The following is a 12,466-nucleotide window of genomic DNA, read 5'->3' as shown; positions in this document are numbered from 1 at the left end:
TCTTATGTTATCATATGTAAAAATTTGGTATATCACCATTGTGATGGGAGATAGATGTATGTATGAGTCTTTGGTGATAGGAAGGTCATTTATGATGTATAGAGTCATGATCTTCTTGTAGAACATCTTTTTGCAGACCTTGCATACAGTCAGGGGGAGCATGAACAAGCATATTTCAGCAAAGCAGAGATTTCAGCATGTTCTCAGAAAGAGCATGGACAGATTGGTGCACCATGGCATATACAAAGGGGGAGCTCATTCAGAGATTCTAGCAGGTACTCAGGAGGAGTATGGACAACAGAGGAAGAGAATATCTTGGTCCGCCCTTTGCCCTTGATGTCAAAGGGGGAGAGTGATTTGGTATTGCTGCCATCAAGTCCAAAGGGGGAGATTGTTGACATTATGATGCATGTGTTGTACTTGATGGCAACCAGCTCGTAGAAGATCAACTCACTTATATATATCTAGATGAATGTACGGAAGAGATATCAGATTTGACAGAATGCATGGGATACCGGACAACTCAAAGGAATTAGATGACAGTTCTCAGTATGACAAGTTAGCTTTGCCATCAAGTCCAAAGGGGGAGATTGTTGGCATTATGAGACAAGTGTTTTCCTTGATGGCAAATCACACAGATGACAAATTATAGTGCAGCAAAGTTATTTTCAAGTTCACGCACTTTGATGCAGAGAAACGTTTCTTTCATATGGTGAAAAGTTCACGCTTTTCATGCAGAGAAATGTTTCTTTCATGTAGAGAAAAGTTCACGCACTTTCATGCAGAGAAAAGTTTCTTTCATGTAGAGAAAAGTTCACGCACTTTCATGTAGAGAAAAGTTTCTTTCATGTATAGAAAAGATCACGCACTTTCATTGGTTCATGGTATTAGTTCGATAGTTTTTGATCCTATGGTTTTGGTCCGTGGTATTACATCCAAAAGTGTTGATCCCAAGTATTGGGTCCATGGTATTGAATTGTTATGGTTTTTGGTCCGTGGTATTGTGAAAGGCCTAAGGCTATAAAAAGGAAAGGAGATCATTTGGCTGCACACTTATGGGTTGAATATCTTAAGATGAGCTAGATCTGAAATACTTGTGATCGGTTGGTGATTGATAGCTAGATCTGAATGGGTCGAGATCTCCATGGTGCATGATCAGATCTGTAGATCTGATAGTCTGGGGTATGCTTGAAGACTGAAAAACTATCTATACCCGCAGGACCGCAGGTGCGACGTAGTGCATGTGTGGATACCCGTAGAGCAGAATAGTGTGTAGGTACGGATCTAGCTGCAGGACAGCAGGAGCGACACGGTGTAGGTGTGGATACCCGCAGAGCAAAAGAGTGCGCAGGTACGGATGTAGCCGCAGGACCGCAGGTGCAACATGGTGTAGGTACGGATACCCGCAGAGCAGAAGAGTGCGCAGGTGCGGATACCCACATATAAGAAGACTGTGCAGGTGCGGATACTCGCATATCAGAAAGCAACACACGCGTGGATGTTTGCAGATGTCTATTGGTGAAGCTGCGGACCCTGCTTGAAATTTGTTTTAACTGCCTTTGACTATTCTGGAGGGTTCTGGGTTCATAATTGATGTCTGATAATAGCATGATCATGTTTAGCTTCAGTATTGATGGTTGAATGGATTAGGTTCTCAATTACTTATCTTTATGTGATCTGATGGACTAGATATGGTTGCTAACTCACATATTATCGTTGTATATGTATTGATCTGGTGATTGGGTGATTCAGAAGATTGATTGATGATATTAATGGGTCCAGTACGAAAATTGGATGAAACGTGGCCTTTCAGATTATGTGTTGTGCTTCAGCTGTATCTAGTCTGAAAATTAATGAAACGTGATACCCAGAGGAGAGAAGATTGTAGGCCGGCGCCTACGTACTAGTATCTTAGCTAGTACAAGAGCTAAGGGGGTGGTAGCTCCCTTCCAGTAGCAGTTGAAAACTTTGGAGCATTGTAGCAGGTAGCAGCCTGCGAACTAGTAAATGGATCAGATAGTACAAGATCTATGGGGGTTGTAGCTCTCTGCAGGTAGAAGCCTGCGTACTGGTATAAGACTGCACCAGTACAGAAATATTGTAAAAGGATTTTCTTATTAAGAAGAAGATTGAGATGACTTGCAGTAGGTGGTTTTCTCCCACATTGGGTTTCCACCTTATATCATGGTGTTCATGTGTGTGGCTTATGTGTGATGATCTGTTCTATTTTACTACACCTGTTTACTGTTAATATGGTTGATAATGTTCTAATACACTCATTAAGGATATACTAACTGAATCATAAGAAGTTGTGGAAGTAGCATCTGAATATGGAAATGAAAAAGTTTTATTGATGTGATAATACTGATTCACCCCCCCCAGTATTATTTCAAACAATTGGTATCAGAGTAGGACCTTTTGAAGAAGCTTGATCGCTTGAAGGATATCCGTGGAACAATGGGAAAGAAGCTTAAGAAGAAAGCACCTAAGCATAAGAAGACATCTCAAAAGAACTATGACAGTGGGAGAATCGATTGGGAATTATGTGGAAGAAGCACTTCAGATTCAGAATCATTTCAGAATGAAGATGAACTATCAGGTATGAATTTGTTATCCTCTGATGTTCCAGCTATCTATCCATTTGGAAAAGATGAAAGTGATAGCGAAACAACTGAATTTTCTTTTATGGGTGAGCAAGAAAGATATCAAATAGAGGCAGAATTCAAAAGGCTTACAGACAAAATTAGAGATCAACAAGATCTATTGAACAAAAGGGAATGTGTCTTCAAAGAATAAGCTGCCAAACTAAAAGCTCAACCAGAGGAAGGAAACAAGGTAAGGAAGTTATTCAAGGACAAATATCAAAAGTTACAGGATGAAGTAACATCACTAAGAGATGAATTCAATGAAAGAAGCACAACCATCAAGAAACTTAGAGATAGATCTAGTTACTATGAAAGTCTTGAAGCCACGACCCGCTCGCTAAAAGAAGATCTTGAAGAATCAAAGAAGCAGAATGAAGAACTACTCCAAGCTCATGAAAATGAAGTTCTTGAACTAAGACGTCAGTTGGAAGAAGAAAGAAATGCTGAAGAAAACGTGAAGAAGCAGTATCTTGAAAAGGAAGAGCAACCTCAAGTTGAGGTAAATATTCTAAAAGATAAATTAGAAGAAAAGGATAAACTGTTACGATTTCAAGATAGTACTAAAGTCTTGGATGATATTCTTAAGAGCCAAAGGTCTCCTGCTATCAAAAATGGTCTTGGTTTTTGTCACACGGAATTTGTCAAGGGTGCGGACACGACTGACCTTCCTAGAAGTCTAAGACATTCTAATGACAAACAAGACAAAATGGAGTGATCTTTCTCTAAATACACCTTTTACAACATGAAAACTACAAGTGTTTAGGCTTACCTTATTCCAAAACGTTGTTGTTGAAGTCCGTTCTTGACGATCCGGATGAGCTCCTCCTTCAAGTCAATTCCTGCAACCACAAACAATCAAACAATTACCAAGCACTTGCATTTCATATAATAAAACATATATTCAACATGCAGACCAAGGAACACATGAAATAACTCATTAACACAAGCTATTGAGAAAAATAAACCAGTTTGTATTAATAACGAAACAAAGAAACTCTTACAACCTGGCCTTGGTGTTGTGCAAGTTCCTCCCAGGGTCCATCAAGGGTTTTCCTCTACTTTGACAAAGCTCACCCTCTCCCAAGTAGAATCAAGTGAAGACAATCTCTCCTCACAAAGGCTCTAATGGAAGACCTAAATCCTGCAGCATTTACCCAAAGAAAATGTATAGCTCCAACCTCTTCTCCTTCTGGCTCAATGCCTTTATTTATAGTGCTGTAAAGAGGTTATTCAGGTCCACTATCAATGGGATCATCCCCCTCTTTGGGTGGGATAGCTCCCTTATTGATGGGATAAGTTCCCCCTTAATAGAGATACATGAACCAACTGGAGGCGAATCCATTTCATCAAACCGACCTCTAGAATGTTCTAGAAGTAACCACAAGTAACTTTTTCAAGATAAAACTCGCGCATTTTGCCTTTTACAGAGGGACGCACCTGTCCCTTAACATACAGAGCGTCCATGGACGCAGATTTTGTGAACATGGTCAGCGTCCCCGCAGGTAAGGCTAGAGAGAACCTGCGACCCCAGAGATAAACATAGTTTTTACAAGATTTTCTCTCTTCTTTGAGTTTGAGATGGATAACAGAGGCATGAGACTTGCCTAAGAGGGTAGCATGACTGTTGATTTGAGCCATACTAACTGTAAGTAGTCAAGGTGACATTTTTTAGTGTAACAGATTGCCCCCTAAAGTGCGAAGCCTGGAATAGAGTAGGGTTTTGTAATTCTAGGAAGGGTGAAGCGCTTTATCATTTCAAGGATTGTCTTGTGGATGGCCTGGTTGGAACCTGCAATTTTCAACACAAAATACATGGATAAGATTATATCATCACTGAGGTAGGCATTCCCATACTCAGATTCAAAACTTTAACTAATGGACTAACTATTCTGATACAGGAATGATCTTGCAGTACATCATTTTAATAGACTTTTGTAGACACAGTATGGACGCAGCCATCTGTTTATGATTAGTCTACATAGATAATGAATACAAAACTCCTCGCAGCCTGGATGGTAGAAACTAGATCCAGGGTCTTCACTTCTACTTCCCGAATTGGTACGATTCTAGCCATGTGATTAAATGATTCGATGTCGAACATGTTAGAAACCACTTGATTACCAGTCGATGATGTAAACTGTTAACAAGCGTGAGAGAGAACCACCAGTAATGTCAATGGTTCTCAAAGTACCAAGCACAACCCGTGAAATGTGAATAGATGTTTTGATGTCGAACACTTCACGGAATCCTTTGATCGAAAGTCAATGATGTAAACTGACGTCAAAGGCGAGAAACCTGCCATTGATGCATGCAGACTTCAAGGTACTGTCGATTCCTAAGTCATCTTTCTAGATAATGTGTCGATGTCGATAGAAAGCGACCCGTTGCAGGCAAGCCCACAACACGAAATCATTGTTCAAGTTGAAGAAATGTTGCTGTAAGGACTGACTCAGGGATGGTCAAATGGATGACAAGTATTTTGCAGATGAAAGTTTTGCTTGCAGACCTCTTGAACACATAACGACACAACAGATGGCTTGGTGACGAATAACTCAAAGTTAATCCCCGAAACCCGGTTAAAGACTTTCAAAGTGATTTGGTCAACTGTGAGGTAAAAGATTTCCCAACCCAGGTGAATGAAAAGTGTCGTGTTCAAGAGTGGTAATAAAGTTTCTTCTGAGACAAAAGGTGACAAACAGGTTCATTCTTCTCTCTTTTCCCCCACCATTTCTGGCAAGTACCTCTTTATTTTTAACAAGCTTGAGGAGGATAACATATGCTTGATTATAAGCTCATCCTTCGGACGAGTCCAACCTAGTTTAAATTCGAACCCTAGGAAGGAGTGGTTCGTTCCTGTTTGTAATTGAACAGGTCCTCTACTGTAAAAGTTTAACGAGCCCAGTATAGGAGAAACTCGGCGTTTTTCATTTTTAGAGAGTCTGAAAAAACTAAAGGAGACTCCACGTTGAACTTTTTCGTATATTTGTGTCCCTCAAGCCCGAAAAAGTATAAAATAATACCTGGGGGAACCGCTTGATCTTGCGACCAAGGAGTACTTTCATAATAGTGTCGTTAACCTGAAAAGTAAAAAGCGATCAAGGACACGTCGTTTTATTTCCTTATCGAGTTCGAAACGACAAAAACCCGGCAATCTTTTCCTGATTTTGCGGTCAGAAAAGAGCTAAAAGGGGACCGTCTTTTAATTCCGTTTTAACGAGTGAAAAAGAAACACTCGGCGATCTTTTCATGTTTTAGGAGTCAGAAAAGGGCTTAAAAGATGACTCTGATATTTTTGTTTGTGAAAAATTACAATTTCCCTCGAAATCCCTTTGTCCTGCACAAAAGCAACACATTACTCATACCTGTTTAAAATAGGCAAAAATACATTCAAAAACATCTTTTCATGGTAAAAAATGAACTAATTCATCCAAAAAACCTATAAAAAGACCTTTTACCATGTCATTTTTACCGTTTCACTGTTGAGGTTGAAAAAGGAGCTTTTGACAAGAAACTTCCCGTGGTCGCTGCGGAAAATCTGACCGTCGGAATCGAACGCCGTCTCATCCAGGTATTTTACACATCCTACTCTGCATTTCTATCCGTTTAGAATCAATTTTTAGGTTTTAGTTTCATTTTTTGGGGGGGTTTTGGTTTTGGAATGCGCCTCTCGGCGGACGCAGGTGCCCTTCGGGTGACCTGCGTCCCCCGACTTTTTCTCATACGGGAAAACGGTCGGAAGACGCAGCCCGCCTTCAGGCCAGCTGCGTCCGGGCGCCCTGTGCTACAAAGCCGGGGTGCGTCCTCCGAGAAACGCGCATTTCAAAACCCCAACTCTCTCAAAAAACCACCAAAAATTCCCAAATCAATTTCTAATTGCTATTTTTGATATGCAGGGCATTAATCATGTTAGACTGGAGAGAAAGAGAGCATGTAGAGGAAGATGAAGCTGCAATAAATCATCAACCTTCCCTGGATGCCCTAAGAGCATGCGGATTATACAAATATTGGACCATACCGGGCATGAGGGGCCAGGTAAGATTCTTGGAATGGCTGGTTGAGCGATGGAACGTACAAGAACAATGCTTTTACATAGGAGGGCACCAGCTCGAGATAGAGCCCTCGGATGTATACTTTCTCACTGGCTTGCCAAACAGAGGTGAGCAACTCAGTCTTGCGGGGACTAGGCCGGGTGGCCAATCCCTTGATAGTCTCCGCGAGGATTGGTGCACACGTGGGGCTCACCATTCAAAAGGCATAGAGATAAAACACATCACTCTACCGGAACTCAAAGTCATAGCGTTCACGGTTACCAGAATTTGCGGCGCGGCCGCTTTACACATTGCTTCCGGATCCCAAATGCGGATGGCAATTGACTGTTACCAAGGCACCATTTTCAACTGGTGTGAAGCTGTGTCGGCTCATATGAAGAGCCAACTGACCAAGGCAAAGAACGGACGACTAAAGACTTTTGGATATGGGCCTATAGTCGTGAGCTTTGCCTTGGAGAGAATTCCAATGCTGATCCCTCAGCAACTCACTGTTGATATCTTGGGTCCCCAGCAGCCAAAGCTGATACGATGGGTTGCGGTGATGGCCCGGCATCCTGACGAGGGCGCGACAGTAGTTCGATTCTCAGATAGTTATTTTGACTGGTTAGAGGGCCAGCTTTTTGTGATACAGGACTTTCCGTATGCCGGAATGGATTTCAGAGGTGATCCGGACATGGTTCTTCCACAGGGAGAACAATGGGACGACAGAGGTACTTTTTATTTTCACAAGTTTTCTAGTTATGTATTTTTTGTATTTTTTATATATATCGTCTCAAAACTAATAGTAAACTTTTTCAAAATGCAGATGTTGGTCCACAGCGTCCAGCCAACCTCCGGCCTTATGATAGACTACATCCAGCTGCACCGGTACCGGCCCCACAGGATGCGACAGCAGAAGTACTAGCTGAGTTGGAGCATGATCTAGAGCGTCTCACGGCAGATATACCTGAGACTACTATGGACGACATTCCTATCAGGCTTCAGCGCTTCGTAGTCGCGGTCCCTGGACCGTTTAGGAGATTTTTGCGTAAGGTAGCCCGCGCAGTGGTGTCGTACAGAGAGCACCACCAGTGATTGACTAGTCACTTTTGTAGTCACATGTGACATTTTTGACTTTTTGTACTATCATTTTGCCGATCATAAGGTGTTTTAAACCTATGATCGAAGACGATGTATATATTTTTTGACACACTTCTATCTATATATATCACTATTACCGGCTTATCTTGTTTAACATATGTGATGAAATGTTTTTAAATTTACTTGCATGATTATCGTAAATGTCTGTCCAACATTCGAGAAGCAATTGCATCTGCTAATGTATTCAAAGACCTTGGAATATGTTGATATTCAATGTAATCAAATTCACGTTCCAAGAGACGCACTCTCAAAAACAACCTTAATAACACAGGATTTCTAATGGCATAAACTCTATTAAGCTGTAATACAACAAGTTCAGAATCTAACCTCACTATCAAACGTCGAATTCCAAATGAAATAGATTCGGATAATAATTCAACCACTGCACTGTATTCTGCAATGTTATTCGTTGTTTGACCGAGGCTTACCCCATGCATAGAAACTAACTCGTCAGAGGGCGAATAGATAACCCAAGCTGCGGAAGAGATATTCCGTGTATTACGACAAGCACCATCAGCAAATCCAATGTATGTTTGGAGAGGCGTCGACATCTACAATATCAAGAGTAAAACCAAGATAAGCCAGAATAATGACGAAAAACCACACTCGCTAAGCTAAGCACACTGACTAAACTAACACACTTGCTAGCTAGAAAGGAAATCTAACCTATCTAAAAATTTCTCCATACCCATCATTTTAAGCATAATACCTCTTTAGGTAAAGTCCATTTCTGGGTTTACCCAAAGAGTCCCCATCAAAATCAACTAACTCATAAGCCCCTTTTGCTAGCTTTCGCTTTACAATGTAGGGCCCATGCCACATGGGAACGAATTTTCCGGCACCTAGCTTATCGTTAGCTTGATCATATAATAGTACTAGGTCTCCTTCCGAAAAACTTCGAGGGGTTACATTTTTATCGTACTGAGCTTTCATTCGTTTCGCGTGAGTCTCGATAGCTAAAGTAGCGTCACGTCGAGTCTCATCTAATTTAGCCAAGTATAATAACCGTTTCTCCTCTTCGGAAGTAGCTGGAAGTAATTCGACAGCCATTTGAAGTGATGGGATTTCGCATTCAATAGGTAACACAGCTTCTAAGCCATAAACTAGCTGGAAAGGGGTGAAACCTGTTGAATTTTTCACTGAAGTTCGATATGCCCATAGCGCCGAAAATAACATGTTATGCCAATTCGTTCGATGGATACCAATGATCCGTCGAATCATGATGACTAGAACTTTGTTGATTGACTCAACCAAACCGTTGGCTTGCGGATAATAAGGAGTAGAGCTATCGTGGCGCAAACCAAGCTGGCTTGTAAGCTCAGTCATCATGACGTTTCGAAAATGGCTCCCATGGTCAGTAATGATTGCTTGTGGGACACCAAACCTAGTTATGATATGATTGAATACGAAAACTGCAGCTGTCTTGCCGCTTGCGTCGAATGTAGGCATCGCCTCGGCCCATTTTGTAAAATAATCAACCGCGAGGATGATATACGCATGCCCCCCGGCCGAGTGAGGGTTACAAGTAATAAAGTCAATGCCCCATTTGGCGAATGGACCAGCGGCAATTATAGGGTGGAGAGGAGCAGGTGGAGCGCGCATCTTTCGATCAAACACTTGACAGTTGTGGCATGTTCTGACAGCAAGGATACAATCTTTAAACATAGACGGCCAGAAATAGCCAGCGCGCAACACCTTCTGAGCTGTGGCATACCCAGACATATGACCGCCACATGCTCCAGAGTGACAATCATTCAAAACTCTCTCAGCCTCTTCGTGAGTTAAACAACGTCGAAAAACTAAGTCTGCCCCCCGGCGATAAAGTGTATCTCCAATAATTCTGTATTGCTGGGATCGAAACCGAATTTTTCGACGGTCTTCCTTGGAAGCTTCAGGCCGAAAGGTTTGGGTTTGGAGATAGATGATTATATCCCCATACCACGGATCTAAAGTGCTAATAAGAAACAAAGATTCGTCCGCAATGGACTCCTCTGCCACAGTCTCTGTGTCAGCACTCGGGAAATCACACATCAATTCCGCAAAAACTAAAGATTTCTTAGACTTGGACTTCTCGAACTCCAAGTCGAACTCTTGCAGGATAACAATCCATTTAGAGTACTTGCCCCCTAGCAGTTGTTTTGTCAAAATATAAATCATAGGGTTGCAATCCGAAATAACTGTAGTCTTGCGGAGAAGAATGTAGTGACGAAAACGCTGGACAGCTTGAACGGCTGCCAGGGCCAATTTCTCCACATGCGAATATTTTAACTCAGTGGGATTTAAGGTTCTACTAAGATAATATATCACATGCTCTGCTTTGAATTCATCTTCTTGAACTAACACCATTCCAATGGTGGAATGCGAAGCTGCGAGGTATAAGAAGTAGTCCTGGTTGTAGTTGGGAGGATGCAATAACGGTGCATGGGTCAACGCGTGTTTTAATGCATCAAAAGATTGTTGGGCAATCTCGTCCCAAAAGAATTGTGCGTTCTGTTTCAACAACCGTGTAAAACCTTTAGTGACCTCGGCGTAGTTTGGGATGAATCGGCGTAAAAAGTTCGCTTTCCCTTGCAAACTTTGGAGTTGGCGCAAACTCGAAGGAGGAGGCAATTTGATGATAGCCTCGACTTTCGAGGGATCGACGCGAATGCCGGCTTTTGAAACAACAAATCCCAGCAATCGACCTGTTTCTATACAGAAAACACACTTGTGGGGATTCAACCGAATTCGATAATGCCTACACCTCATAAAGATTGCTCGTAGGTGGACAAGGTGATCAGCTCGTTGTAAAGAATGAGCAGGCAAATCATCGAGATAGGGTTGCACAATGTGCTTGATGTCATGAAATGCATAAGACATCGCCCGTTGAAAAGTGGCCCCGGCATTCTTAAGTCCAAAAGGTAATTTGCAATAAGCAAATGTCCCCCATGGACAAATGAATGCCGTTTTTGGTTGATCGGCAGGTAGAATATTGATTTGATTATAGCCTGAGAAACCATCCATGAAGGAAAACATCTCACTTCCGGCACAATCATCAATAATTTGATCGATATAAGGCGTAGGATAGTTGTCTTTTGGACAAGCTCGATTGATATCCCTATAGTCGATACAGATTCTTATTGTTCCTTGTTTTTTATTGACGGGAACAATATTCGATACCCAATCCGTTAACGGGATCGGATAAATGAAACCTGCTTTCAACAGCTTTTCGACTTCTGCTTTAATCGCAGCCGCTTTTCGAGGGTGAATCTGACGCAACCGTTGCCGAATGGGTTTAGCATCCGGGTAGGTTTTGATTTCATGAACAACAATGGCAGGATCAATTCCCGGCATTTCCTCGTAAGACCAGGCAAACACGTCGCGGAATTCTTGGAATAGGGCCTTGTAAGTTTGGATTTCTTCTTCAGTACATGCGGCACCTATATGAATGTTCTCCTCGATTCCGGGCTTCACTGAAATATCAATGGGAATAGTACGAGAAATATTCCCTAAATTCAGCTCTGAATCAGAATGTTTCGTTGGATCCTGAGCGTCTTTGACATATTCAGCGGTAAAGATAGATGAAAAATCATTTTCAAATGCATCATCCTTAGGTAAAAACGAAGATCTGTGATGGAGATCTTCCCATGGTAGATCATCTACACTTAGGATTTCGCGAAGTTGTTCGTCAGATGACACTTCTTCGGGAAACGTTATCCGTTCTAAGGGTGAGGTGAAAAGTGACTCTTCACTGACCACATTCATTTGGTCGGTTTCGGTTGAATGAAAGTCGGTAAAAGACATAAGAGCTTCATAAGCAATCTCATACGGACTCAACGGCATAACATCACCGAGTGAGTCTAGCTCAGAGTCAGAGGGAACATACCAAGGATCATCATAAATAATGTTTTCTGACGTGATCATATGAATTGTTGCAAACGAAGGGTCTGCATTGAGTGGAGGGAGAGGAAAAGTTCCCAGTAAACCGGAATCCTTAACTAAACCTACACCAATGTCCCTATAAGGGATTGTCGTTTTACCAACATGCTGGATAGTTTCTGAAGAGGTTGGGTCGGATGAAAAGTATGTCAGCTGATCAATAGTCACGATCTTACCGTTATGTGGAAACTTAATGACTCTGAAGACCGATGAAACGACCGCTGTCATAGCATATGACCAACTTCGACCCAAAAGAAGGTTGTAGTCTAGAGGGGCATCAACCACTTCCACATCCAGACTAACGGTTTTACCTTCGACCCCTATAGGCAATTCTTGTAGAATACCAAACGGACGGAACCCACGGCCATCAAAGGCCTTAAGGATGGTGGGGGATTGGTTCAACGAAGGAGAACCAAGCGATCTCCAACATTGAATCGACATAATACACGTAGAAGCTCCCTCATCAATCACAGTCCGATGAATAGGCCTGTTTTTGACTATCACTGGAATTTGGAAAGCCATTTGATGGGGGAGACGCGGTGTACTACTTTCTAGATCAAAGATCATTAGGTTCGGGTCCTGAACATCGACAGCTCCAATAGCCGACAAAAGCAATTTTCGTTGCGCTGGACATGATTGCAGCACTTCGAGTGCCGACATTGCTGAAGGTGAAACAGCTAAGTCTTCAACAATGTTGTAATTCTGGGCTGCTCT

Source organism: Pinus tabuliformis, chromosome 1_2, assembly GCF_031772625.1.
Source record: "Pinus tabuliformis cultivar Carrire ecotype Pingquan chromosome 1_2, CPIR1, whole genome shotgun sequence".
Classification (NCBI taxonomy): Eukaryota; Viridiplantae; Streptophyta; class Pinopsida; order Pinales; family Pinaceae; genus Pinus; species Pinus tabuliformis.
This window is presented reverse-complemented; position numbering follows the sequence as displayed.